Raw genomic sequence first — 14,550 nt, forward strand, 5'->3', positions numbered from 1 at the left:
GCCACTGGCATTGTTTACTCACAAAAGTGGACCTCAGTGAAGAAAAAAACTCAACACCTTGCCAATGGTTATAGCTGCCTACTGTACCCTCCTGCATAGCTGTGAAGCAAAGATGGAAAAGTTGCCACAGGGTGAAGGTGCAGAGGCTGTCTCCTGAGTTTGAACAGCCAGGCACAAGGGCTATTAGAAGAGCTCAATGAGGAAATACATGGTTCAGGGAAGCCTTTGAACAAACACTAACAGTCACAGTAATGTACTGTGGTGTACTATGCTCTACCTGGCCCTGCTGTTTTGGGGCCTGTTTGGAATTGCATGGTACTTGGAGTACATCTATGAAGTAATGCTGACAATGCATCTATTAATCATAAACATACAGCAAGTACCGCAAAACTGTTTTTGACACTGATGCTATGAGTTGTGTATCACTAAAACAAATGTGTGCGCTTTCAGTACCGCTAGGCATTCTGTACCACGTGAGAACTAATAAAGATGAATTATTTTCCAAACAATAGAATTTTATTGAGTAACAAAACCACTACAAAAAAATTCTGTGCAAGTTGAAAGCAGATACATTAAAAACTTAATACATTTACGGAACACAGCTTAAGAAGGGAAACAACATACATGTCAAGTTTAGCTACACATACAGCAACTGCAGCTCTCACAAGTCAGCACATGTAAAGCTGTGTGGTTGTCCTGAATGTCCCCTGGCATGGAGTGGGAGGGAAGGGATGGGACCCCTGATGCCACATGGAATGTGGAGAGGGGTGTAGGGAGGTGCTATAATGGAGTTCTCAACGGACTGCAAAGAGAGGCAAGCCTGGGATTGTTGAACCTTATGTTTGCTGCTGGAAAAGCCTCATTATGTCCGGATGAATCTCCCTCTCCTTTTCCTGACAGGACACCTGGGCCTTTCTTCACAAAATCTGCAATATTCACCCTCTAAGCCCTCTGCTTGTGGTCTGATGCAGCACTGGCTTGCAGGATCTCACTGAACAGGTCATCCCAAGTCCTCTAGTTTCTGCTCCTTATCTGGCTCAGATGCTCCGCGGCTGTGGAAGGGCAATCCTTCAAGGTCGCAACAGAAAAGCAGCTACAGGTAAAACGCAGAGGTACCATTGTCAGTAAAGTCACAACAGAAAGCGAAAGTTAAGACACAGAACTCCCGTCCCTCAATCACCTAAAATTTTAAACAAGAAATGCTTCTGACATTTCTGCTTTGGAGTGCTTGCCAGGAGTGAGGGAAAATGAGGAGGCTGTTGCACAAATATATGAGTATTGGGCATTTGCACTGGAAACTGACACCATTTTCCACAGACAGTGGTGATGTTAGCTGGCATCTCACTCCTGAGTATGACAAAGGCACAGAGCACAGCTGTTGCTGGTGTACCAGAGCTGCCCAGGCCCATATTCAACTAGCCTGTTTATTACAATGGTGTCTGCCAAAGTTATCGAGTGAGTGGCACCATAGATGCCAACTCCGTGGGTGCTCCAGGGCCGGAACACCGATGGGGAAAAATTGGTGGGTGCTCTACACCCACCGGCAGCTCACCTCCGCTCCGCATGCTCCCCTGAGTGCGCCTTCCCTGCTTCTCCCCCTCACTCCCAGGCTTCCCACTGCGAAACAGCTGTTTTGTGGCAGCAAGCGCTAGGAAGGAGGGGAACGCGGCGCACTCGGGGAAGAGGCGGGACCGGGATTTGGGAAAGGGGTCTAGTGGGGCAGAGGGGGGCGAAGACTTTGGGGAAGGGGGGGGGGGGGGGGGGGGGGGGGGGGGGGGGGGTCAAGCACCCACCGGCGCCAGGAAAAGTTGGTGCCTATGAGTGGCACAGGAAAATGTCCTATCACGGAGGAAGAAATAAGGCTGCCATCCCTATAAACCTTTGAGAGATTTCAGAGTACTTCCTTGACAGTTTAATCGAAACCTCTCAGGATTCAAGGATCATTCTTGTGTACACAAACTGCTCCACATGGCCAGCCAGCAAGCCATTCACCCAGCTCTACAGGGGAACATGGAGCAGATAATTTTACCCACTCGTTTCACCACTACCTCTTCTAACGTGAGTAAATAAATAAAAAGTTGATAGCTGTTTCTTGTTAAGTTGGGGGCACCATCAGTACATTATTGTAATAGGAAATACATTTACACACTTACCCAAGGTTCCTTCTCCTGCATCAGGCACACTCGTGCTCAGCTACTGGGACTGACTAGACAGCGGAAGAGTCTCAAATAGATCCTGGTTTGTGGCATAGCAGGGCCCTCCCCCATCTTCCTTCTCCTCAATGGTCACGGCAGGAGCCTGTGACTCAGGTTCCTCATATCACCCCGAGTTCCACTATGGATGTGTGATGCGGTTACTGCGTCGCTGTAACGGAGCACTTCTATTTGTGGGAAGACACATTTAAGTCTAGACGCATGCATAACTAGGTTGATACAAGGCAACTTACATAGACCTAACTTTGTAGCCTAGACCAGGCCTTAGCAGCATCAGCTGCGAAGAAACATACCTTTTCTCTAGAGAGGAGTACCAATGCAATGCAAAATATTAAGGCCTTCGAGGAGCTTATCTGTTCCTCCCATCAAAAAAAATCCCCTAACAGCCTCTAACTGTAGTTTGTACTCACTTAAGAATAGATACAAGACTATTGGCGTTCTTCAGTACAACTGCCCTTTTATTACAGAACATTGAACCTACTAACCACTTAATCTAATCAATGCAGACAACAAACATCACTGCACTTGTCAAAGTCTGGTGGAAGTGCCATCAACAATTAAGAAAATTAACTTTCACAGCTCATTACATTACCTAAAGAATCTGAAAACAGTGAATTATACACCTTTAAAGGAGACAGGCATATCTAGTCCAAGAACAATTTGCTCTAACTTGAAATAAAGAACACACGGAACCCCAATTACTGAAAAACATGAGAAGGTGATTAGATATAACAATGCCAAGTCTAAATAGCTCAGATAATTGAAAATTTAAGATTCTTCTCTCATACAAGAAGTGCACACACACAAATCACTAGAACTACAGAATATGTATTAGTTCTAAGGCTAAAAAAATTTACATTGCACTCAGACCTTCTTCCTTAAGGTATGTCTTGTACTCTTCAGTAATGGAGGTTACCACCATGTACACTCACCTTATTGATCTGTTATTAGTTAACATAAATAAATACTAATAATGTAGGCTCAACTTGCAACTTTTGGAAAAAAGCTTAACAGAACTTTTTTCCAGTTTCAATTCAAGTATATTGGGATTTGAACATTCCCACATTGTTTGTGATTCAAGCTTTGCAGCTTTGTACAGTGAAAAGCATGAAACTGAACAGATATTTAAAGCATCCAGTCTAATTTTGCCATCCAGGTTGCTGGATGAGCAAGTTCACTCCTTACCTGATAATTTTGTTTTTCCATGAGAATTAGTATGCACCAATCCAACCAGATCTAAAGTTTTTATCTCTCACACATCACAGCAATATCTGAAATGGGCTGAAGCCCCTTCAACATAATGACTTGAAAAAATTAAGTTGCTTGACTTCACATTTGGAAAGGTCTCTCTGATACTATGAGCAATCTGGTAAGCAATGCAGTGTTGTCCTCCCTAGTCTGCAGACAATCAGTTCTCCTGTGATTGCTCTAACTGGTAGTTTTTCCAAACAGCAGCAGAGCAGACTAAACAAGCCTGGTCAGTTTCCCTGCTGCTACTCCAAACCTGCAGGCAGCAGTGAAACTGTCAATTATGTCAGTTTCATGTTGTTTCTTCAAAAGGTGCCTTAGTGACAAACTAACTCAGAAAAAGGTGCTCATTCTAGAATAAGTATGTCCACATAGGGAGTTACACCAGTACTAATACAGCATTATTATTATGCCTGTATATTTTCCTGTTTTAACAAGGCAACAGTTACAACAGTGGGAGCAATAGCGTAGATTTGCTGTTAGCATTTTTACCATGTGTCGTCTAACCCGGATTCAAGCATGTCTAGATGAGAGTCAGTGGCAGCATGGCTTAATGCTAAAGCATTGCACTGGGAGCCCAGAGACCCGCCCCCCCCCCTCTAATCTCACCTCCCGTTAACCTTCTGCAGTACTTTGGGCAAGTCACTTCCCCTTTCTGTGCCTCTGTTTTACAATTTAAATAGACAAATATAGGAGGCAAACTTTTTAGAGTAGGGACTGCCTTGCTATGTTTCTACAATGCAGTTCTAATCTTAGTCAAGGCCTCTAGATGCTATTGTAATACAAATAATAAATAGTAATAAGTCATTAAAATGTCAGCAGCTGCAGAAGCTCCGCTTGTAATAGTACCCTACCATCAATATTATTGGTGAACCTCCACTGCTGCTAATGCAAGGGCAGGGAGAATTTCAGCATGTTCAGTGTATACAAGAACAATGAGGAGTACTTGTGGCACCTTAGAAACTAACAAATTTATCTGTGCATAAGCTTTTGTGGGCTAAAACCCACTTCATCAGATGCACGGAGTGGAAAATACAGTAGGCAGGTATATATACACAGTACATGAAAAGATCGGAGTTGCCTTACCAAGTGGGGGATCAGTGCTAACGAGACAATTCAATGAAAGTGAAAGTGGGCTATTCTCAACAGTAGAATACCCATAAACCAAGCCTCAGTTAACAGGCTTAAGAAAAACTTGTACTGGCATAACATTGATTTTAGTTACACTGATGCAAACTAATAATGTACCTGCACTTATACTGGTTTAGGTTAGCTCAATAACTAAATCAGTTTAAGCATGATTTATACCTATTTAGTTACATGGGTCCAAGTCTCCCCCCCTCTTTTTTTTTTTTTTTTTTTTTTTAATATCTAGATAGATAGATAATCCACTAAAGTTTCTTAAGATTTTCAATTAAAGGTTAGGTTACCAATTAAGTAACCATGATCAGGCTTTAAAGTTAGTTGCCCACTAAGATAAACAATTGAAGTTTTCACCTCTTAGTACTATTAAGTATCTGTCTGCCTGCACAAGTTTTTTGTTTTGTTTGTTGGGTTATTTTTTTTTTAAAGGGGTGTGGGGTTTTTTTTTTTTTAAATACACTTTTTAGGAAGGCAACGTTACAATAAAATGTTAACTTACTACATCATATGTTACTTATTCATGATCAGGTTAATATTCAAAGAACCTGGCTAAAGATTCTAGGAGCCCTCCTCCTGTGCGTACACTAAAAAGAGTGACCAAATTTCTAAATACCTATTCTCTTCTTGGCATCTGTCTTGTGTACGCACTTGGTGTGAAAATGCAAAACAGTTCTTTAGATTTATTTCACTTTATTTAGCTAGGTTTTTTTATTTTTTCCTTTTTTCCTTTCAAGAAAGTTCAAAATTGCATAAAATACAGCAACAGGGAAACCCATGAGGAAGTCTCAGAAATTGTGGATTTCACCATACTGAAACTGAGCAGGGAATGAGATATGAGTAAAATAATGCAAGGTTACATTAATAGCTGCAATTCCTTCAACAGCTTCCTTTTGAATATGGCAAGAACAATGTACAGTTCTTTAAACATTACTTCAACATGAAGTAAAACCACGTAAAGTTGAAACCACAAACAAAGCAGCTGTTTAAAAGCAGAAAGTGCTTTATACATTTTAATCTAACAGTGACCGCAATGTAACTTATAGTAAAATAAAATTACTAAATACTATCTTATCAATATAAGAAGCAGGACTGTAGAGTTTATTTCAACTAAATTCATACCCAGATCCAAGAGGAATGAATATCTATTACTCTCCCCTAAAATTACAGGAAATATGTGTCAAGTATCAGAGGGGTAGCCGTGTTAGTCTGAATCTGTAAAAAGCAACAGAGGGTCCTGTGGCACCTTTGAGACTAACAGAAATATGTGAAAGCCTAAAGAGGTTTAACAGAATAAAGAGAAGCAGCAGCCTCATAAATAGACCGAATCTAGGACCAGGTGCAGTCCCAACTGCAGGTAACTGCATACTGCAATAGTCCCATTAGCTCACTCCATAGCCAAGACATTGTCTAGATGGGGGGAGGGGAGGAGCATGTGGGTGGGGGAAGTTTTTCAGTTGAGTTAGTTCAGCTGAGACAACTCAACTCGATTGGGGTTAACTGGGGTTTTCAATTGAGTTAAACAACAGAAATTGTTGAAACAGGAATCCCACCCAGTTTACCTCAGAATAACCTTGGATAGATCCTACACACATCTTAACTACCTGAGGAAAACTGCAGCTAAGGTGAGATCACATAACCTTCTAAGCAAATTGGTCTTCACTTCATGAGTAAATGTTCAAACTCTGCAATCACCCAGTTTAGCCCTGTTATTTTGCAGCACAATTCTATGCTCCAGTCTGGCTCCATTTGTCTCACTATAACTCAACCATGAGCATCGTAACTGGGACAATTTGACCCACACCAGTACCATGGCTCCATGTGTTATGCAACATCACTCCTCCACTGTGAGGATGCTACAGCCAGAATGTTTGAGAAGATCAGAGCAAACCCAAGTATACCACTATACACAAACCTCTTTGACCACCCAAGAGTGTGCTTGTCATCAAGGCACCCATTGTGGACCCACTTTCCATGGCCAGATTTCTGTGTGTTGCTGACATGCATGAAGAATGGTCTGCAGCTGACATCAAAAAATCGGTATCTTATAACTGACCTGACCATGCATGTAGCCAGCTTTGATTTGCCATACCACTAACGGGCTCTTCTGAAACAATTTCAAACAGGCAAGGTTCAACATGCAGCCAGCCGTTACCCCTGGGACCAATGAAAGGATCCCACATTGTCTGTTGTTGGTCACAGCCACATGTCTCACATCACTATAATTAGATTCAGACCAGATTTAGTGGTGGTCTTAGGGCTCTGCACATCACTGATGAGGCTGCTGCAAATTGGTTTGGCAAGCCCCACATCCGACAAGAAGAACTGAGTTAAAGTAGTTCAACTTAGCTAATTCAACTGAAAGAAGCACCTTTCCTCCTAATGCAGAGGACACCCAAGAGTTAGGATTCAGAACATAAATATATACAAAGTTAACTGCCTTTGTGCAAGGCATGGTATTCATTTGCATACACTCACTTATAGAGAATAAAGCAGTTTGCGGGTCTAAGAATTGCCTTCTGGCTGACAGCAATTACACAGGGATAAACACAAAGCAGCCCCAAAATCACTGAAAGACCAAAAAACAGAGGCTCGCAAAATGGTACAGCAGCCACTACTATACTGAGTCACATGAGAGCCACTTCCAGGTTTATACTCCACTCCTGCCTTCCTATTGGCTGCTTCCCTGTCCAATGGCATCCAACCCACAGCCAGTTAGAAGCTCTGCTTTGCTATGGCTAATGGGGCGCTGTTCCCAACAGTGCACATACCACATGGCTTTTGCTGATTGGGAAAGATGTATTTGGTCCAGCTGTGAATGTGCCCCAATAGCTGTTCATTTAAAAGGCCACCAGATGGCTGCAGAACAGCAACTGGGGAGCAGCAGGGCTCTAAGTAAAACTGCCCAAATTTTGTCACAAGACAGTAATTTGTAGCCCCAAATGTCAGCTGTTGCTGATTCAATATCTTTTGTTACCAAAAGGCATTTGAAAAATAGCCCAAATTGGCAAAACAATCACTAAGGTTAGCAACATTGACACAGAGTAAAGGAAGGGGTTACAAAGCCTAAACTAACACTACTGTGCATTGCTACCCTGGGTGCTATACTTTAACCCTGGTCCTAGTTTCTTCATAATGCAAGCAGTTCAGATAATGAACTTAGCCAGGATACAAACACCACAACATGAAGGAACGTCTACACTAGGAACGTTAGTGTTCCCTGCCAAGACACTGTAGTGTAGACACTACAGCAACAGAAGGGGTTCTTTCATCATTGTAGTAAAATACACCTCTCTGAGAAGCAGTTATCCTAGATCGGGGTAGGCAACCTATGGCATGCGTGCCAAGGGCAGCACGCGAGCTGATTTTCAGTGGCACTCAGACTGCCCAGGTCCTGGCCACCAGTCCAGGGGGCTCTGCATTTTAATTTAATTTTAAATGAAGCTTCTTTAACATTTTAAAAACCTTATTTACTTTACATATATAACTAAACTATTGTTGTATTATAGATGTATAGAAAGAGACCTTCTAAAAACGTTAAAATGTATTCCTGGCATGTGAGGCTTTAAATCAGAGTAAATAAATGAAGACTCGGCACAGCACTCCTGAAAGGTTGCCGACCCGTCCTAGATGCTTGGAAGAACTTTTACGTTGACCGAGCTGTGTCTACACCAAGGTTTAGGTCATCTTAATTACACTGCATAGAGAGTGAATTTTTTTCACAGCCCCAAGCAACATAGTTAAGCTGACCCATCGTTGTAGTGTCGACCAGCCCTCAGGATTCTCCACTTCAAATGCCAAGGGGCAGCTTCTTCCCCTTGGCATGGTAACTTGAAAAGTCTAGTACATCTCTTACTTATACTCCTACTTAGAGCAATAATTTTAAGTTCTGTCCACAGCACCTGATTCAGAGTTTAGAGTGCTGCAAACTTAATAATGTTATGAGGTGATCTACAGTCTCTTTTTGCTGTTTGCCTGTCTATCATAGCACCTGAAATAATTTTACATCACTATAACCTAATTACTCCTCCACTCAGTGCAACTCCTATAGCAGATGAATAGCTTCATAAAGATTAACTCCCAACAGCCCACCTTCAGCAACCCTACCATGATTACAATCCTGCAATAACATTTTCAGCCATTTGGTCAATTTGGATTTTGGTAGTCTATGGGGTTGTAACTTCAGATATTTACTGTTCATTGCATGAGATTTTAATAAATGCTTTTACTGTCCTATGAACTCAAGTTCTTATTTGCACTCTCGTATACAAGATACTCATAGGCCCTGCCTACAATGGGTGTGACACACTGACCTAGATTCCAAGCTTTACGGCAGCTGCATTGCCAGAAAATGATCAGCTCAGAAAAAGACAGAGCATGAGTACAAGACTGCGGAGAGAAAGAGGGGACCTAGAAGCAGAGTGGATTCTACTTGCCTCTTTAAATATACCTCAGTAAAATACTATTGTGGAAGAAACCTTTAAAGCATCAAAAAGCATTTGAATTAGTATGAATTAAGATAGTTTTTACACACATTAGCTTTGCAGCGAGGAAAAAAAATGTAAAAACAGTTTTCAAATGGACATTATACAAATTTGTTTCCTGAATTTCAATTTCATATACATATTTTAAAAGTTAGGGTTGTAGGAAGAGTTGCAAATCAAACCCAAAGTTAAAACAAAATCTGGAACAAAGAAAGCTAGTTTCTCAGAAAACAATATTAAAAAAGGTGCCTTCGATACAAAAGGAACAAAAAACAAAAGCAAAGACACGAATATATGCAGCATAAATTTCACACAGGAGGCAGCAAGACAGCATCCCTGTTCCCTTAATCTCTTATGAAGATAAAGTTCTCCAATTCAGCTTTAATAAGCAGCTCTGTTCTCTCGAGTCTACAGCTTCAAACCCTAATATATGCATTAATGACGCAAGAAAATGCTGGTTGTTAGGCCAACAATGAACTATTGCCGTATTTGTTTGACATCACAAAATTTCTTAAAATATCATAGGAAGACATAAGACCCCTGAGTCCTACTGAGCTCTCTTCTAGTGCTCTACACATTATCTTGCAGATTCTTAGCAGCATTAGTTCTCAAACATTTCAAGGCAGGCTCTTGATGAACTCTGAACTGCAAACAAGATTACCTTGTATTTCACCAAACTGCAGCTTCAAATACAATGACTCCAAAATCAAGTTTAAAAATAACATCTGTGAACCAGTTCTGTCTCTTTGGGGATAGGGAAAATGAATATTCTAGCCACCCAAAGTAATTGGTGTGAAAGTGCAGAGGAAATGTTGCAAACCATCTCCATGGTCTAAGCACAAAAAGACCAAAGATCTTCTTACACCAAAACAGCACAATAAAGCATAGGTGTATTTTCTAGTGCCTTCAGCCATCCAACAAGTACATAATTATGGAGTTGCACAACTTATAAAATGAAATATGATTTTTAAACCATACAAGTATAAATTTAAACACTTATCCTACCACCATATCCTATTTGTTAACTAATCTTATGGCCATATTCATAAATTGAGCAAACAACAGGTAATATTTGGTCCAAGACTAAGAAAAAACTTGAGTAGCAAACAGAATTAGCCCAGTAGAACAAATCCAAGATGGTAAAATGCCATCCCTCTCAACAATGGTTTACTATAGACCAGGGGTTCTCAACCAGGGGTATGCATACCCCGCAGAGGTCTTCCAGGGGGTACATCCACTCATCTAGATATTTGCCTAGTTTTACAATAGGCTACATAAAAAACCAATAGTAAAGTCAGTACAAACTAAAATTTCATACAATGACTTGTTTATACGGCTCTATATATACACACTATACACTGAAATGTTAAGTACCATATTTATATTTCAATTGATTTATTTTATAATTATATGGTAAAAATGAGAAAGTAAGCAAATTTTCAGTAATAGTGTGCTGTGACACTCATATTTTTGTCTGATTTTGTATATAAGGAGTGTTTAAGTGAGGTGAAACTTGGGCTATGCAAGACAAACCAGACTCCTGAAAGGGGTACAGTAGTCTGGAAAGATTGATAGCCACTGCTATAGACAGTATATCCAAGTACATTGCTACTGGGGGACAGTGTGTTACCTTCTTTATAGCATCCTCACTATAGTTACTACAGCTAATCCCTTTGCTCTGAAATCCTGTGAAGTCAGGCCAAGAGTAGTGTAAACTTTTGTTTCATCCAACAAACTTTAAAAAACACCTCTATTTATAGAGTTTAAGGCCAGAAGGGATCATTAGATCAGCTAGTCTGGCCTCCTGTATACATTACCAGTGACAGAAAATATTTGCCAAGAAAACTAGTGATTGAGGATTTTGTACTTAGCCCATGATAAAGATAAATCATTACTTTGTATTTTAAAACTGGCTTTAACATCTGAGATTCAGATTTTACATGCAATAATTTTTAAATCAGGATTTAGTACGTAATGCAGCACATGGATTATAAACCTATTATTCAAACACACCATCCTGCATTGCTACAGCAAACCATAATGGCTTCTAACCGTATTAAATGAATCTCTCACTCTTAGACTGCAAAATTCAATTTGGAATATAGGTGACAGCTAACGGACATTATATTGTATGTATTGTTGCTCATAGATGCAATCAGGTAACCAATGGAGTACATTGGTCAGCCACTACAATGCACTTTCTATATTTCAACCCAAAACATTCAAAAGTCAGTGGAGAAGGGGATGGAAAACTCATTCATTGTCTCCCAGATTTTTCTATGTTCCCAGCGTTTCCATTTAATGTAAAAAAAATTCAAAAGTTTCTAGCCCTTATGGTTGCAAAGACACTTCACAATGTGTTAACTGATGCATGGTTGTCTCAGCCTGCAGGAAGACAGACTGAAACAACATCACCAAGTGTGAACTTCCCTATTCATCTTAATGAGGTGTAAACTTTGTAGCCTAATTACGGCCACTTAAATGCCAAGACATTGTTTACCATATCACAGTTGATTATCCTACCAGAAAACTATTAACTATATAACTGCTGATAAATTTCCCAGAAATCACACAGCCAATGTGCTTATCCACTAAGGCTGGCTATACCAGTTTTTCCCAATCATTAAAATTCCTCCGAAAGGTTATTCCACAAGAACAGTTCAAGTTTTGAATATGGAAAATACCTGAATTTCTTTTTGATCATTCAAGGTGCCTGCTATGATCTGTAAATCAGTAAGTAACCCACACTTCTACCCTATCTGTTAAGGCAGTGGTTCTCAACCATGAATATGCATAACCCTGGGGGGTACATAGAGGTCTTCCAGGGGGTACATGACCTCATCTAGATATTTGCCTAGTTTTACAACAGGCTACATAAAAAGCACTATCGAAATCAGTACAAACTAAACTTTCATACAGACAATGATTTTTATATACTGCTCTATATACACTATACACTGAAATGTAAGTAAAAGTTATATTACACTTGATTTATTTTATACTTATATGGTAAAAATGAGAACAGCAATTTTTCAGTAATAGTGTGATACTTTTGTATTTTTGTCTGATTCTGTAAACAAATAAAGGTGCCACAGGACCCTCTGTTGCTTTTTACAGATTCAGACTAACACGGCTACCCCTCGGATACTGTAAACAAATAGTTTTTCAGTGATGTGGAACTTGGGGGTATGCAAGACAAATCAGACTCCTGAAAGGGGTACAGTAGTCTAGAAAGTTGAGAACTACTGTGGTAAAGGATGAGACCCTAGTGTGGGTTGCAGGCTATCATACATTTCCGTTACATCTGATCCAACAGCAGTTCAGTTCAAAACAAAAACAGAGAATTGTATAGCTAGAAGGGACCCGGATGGGTCATTTAGTCCAGCATCCCCCATGCAGACGTAGGACCAAGTATACTTTTACAGGTTAGACAAACACCTGTCAGAGATGGTTTAGGACCTAAACCATCTGTGACAGGTGTTTTGTCTAACCAGTTCTTAAAAACCCCCAATGACAGGGATTCCACAACCTACTTAAAAGCCTATTCCAGTACTTAACTATCCTTAAAAGTATGAATATTTTTCCAATATCTAGCCTAAATTTCCCTTGCTGCAAATTAAGCAAATTACTTCTTGTCCTACCTTCAGTGGACATGAAGATCAATCAATCACCGTCATCTTTATAATAGTCCTTAACCTATCTGAAGAGTTATCAGATTCCCCCCCCCCCGCCCTCTTTTCTCAAGACTTAAAAAAAATAAAACTGGGCATGTGTGTTTGTTTGTTTTTTTATATATAATATCTTTCCTCATGTCCAGTTTTCTATACATTTTATCATTTTTGTTGCTCTTCTCTGGACTTTCTCCAATTTGGACACATTTTTCGTAAAGCATGGTGCCCCAAACCAGACACAATATCCAGCTAAGCCCCCGTCAGTGCCAAGTACAGCAGGACAACTACCTCCTGCATCTTATATATGACATTCCCATTAACACACACAGCAGCAGGACACATATTTAGAACAGGTAACTGGGAACATAAAGCTACAAAAAGTAGAAGGGAATCTCAAAGGCTAAAGCAGAACCTCTAACCTTTAACACACACACACACACACACACACACACACACACACAAAAAAACAGGCTGAACTTCAAATTGGCAGAGCTTCTTTAATGAGGTTTTGATCCTCATTTTGTGAAATGGGTTGCTAACTGAATTTTATGAGGTCCGGATTTTACACTGAGGTAATATCCGTATGTGTAACAACATATTTGTTCATTACAAGAGATATAAAATGCCAGAGAAAAAACACAACCATTCTAACACCAAGTTTTTGCCCAATTTTAAACACTTTAAAACTAAAAGCATATCTATAATTCAATTTACTTTTCACAGTTAATGTTGTGCCTCCATCTTCATGTAACACTTTCATCTTGAAGAATCCAAGTGCTCCAGTTCAGGGGCTACCAAACTTTTTGGCAGGCTAGATCAGTTTAATTAACAGACTGTCCACAAGACACACATACTCATTCACACTCAACAGTAGAGATTGCCCACCTCCCCTCCTATTGGTAATCACATACTATCACTGAGACAGAAAAGTATTTCATATTTCTAGTTATTTGTAAAACACAATTTATCAGCTAGAAACAAGGGGAAGACAGTACTATCTGACCAACAAACTAGTCCTCTGCAGACCACTCCCAGCTCAGGATCAGTTTGGAAACTACCCAGCGAACCATTTTCACTTTCTCATTCAGCAGCACAGAGCTGCAATGTTTGTGCTGCAAACATTTCAGGGCAAAAATTTCTAAATATAAACAAGGACATGTCCATTAACACTGGGATTATATTATTAGAACCTAAAAGTCTAAATATTGCTCCTAGACGGTGCCAGTTCCAGTACCACAATAGTACAACCCACATTTCCACTAAATAAGAGCTTCTGGTGAACTAGTGAGATATTAAAAGTACACCACAGATCGGTCTGCAGCTACCAACAGCGAAACCACCCCCCCCCCCCCAAAGCCACAAACACGAACATCTCATTTCACAGAGGAAAATCCTGCTGTAAATCGCTTACCAGCTCATTTACTATTCGCCGCATCAATAAATCCTCCATCATGTAACAACTGTTCACAAGCCCCCCCACACCCCCCCCCCCCCCTCCCTCAAAGACCCGGGGCTTGCACAGGCCCATCGAGAGACATTTGGGGCCTTGGCACATCCTGCCCACCCACCGCCCACCCATTTTCACAAGACATTAACAGACATATGGGGGGGGCTCCCTCGCCACCGTCTCCCCCCCCCAGCTTGCCAATCCTTCCTCCAACAGCCCCCCCACTGCTCTCCCAGCCTTACCCCCCACCCAGGGCAGACTGGGGGACGATCCGCCAGCTCTCGCGGGGGCGGGACGCGCCCCCCCCGGCCCAGCCGGAGAGCGGGCGGTGGGGAGGGGGCGCTCCG

At 40.9% G+C, this 14,550-nt stretch overlaps 1 protein-coding gene across 1 annotated transcript in view; it reads right to left on the bottom strand.

Annotated features, from left to right (window-relative positions):
- The window catches only part of KDM4B (lysine demethylase 4B), a 160,311-nt gene that overhangs the window by 145,263 nt on the left and 498 nt on the right, over positions 1-14,550 (bottom strand). The gene's annotated exons all lie outside the window — the stretch shown is intronic.

Source organism: Trachemys scripta, chromosome 22 (genome assembly GCF_013100865.1).
Source record: "Trachemys scripta elegans isolate TJP31775 chromosome 22, CAS_Tse_1.0, whole genome shotgun sequence".
Taxonomy (NCBI): domain Eukaryota; kingdom Metazoa; phylum Chordata; order Testudines; family Emydidae; genus Trachemys; species Trachemys scripta.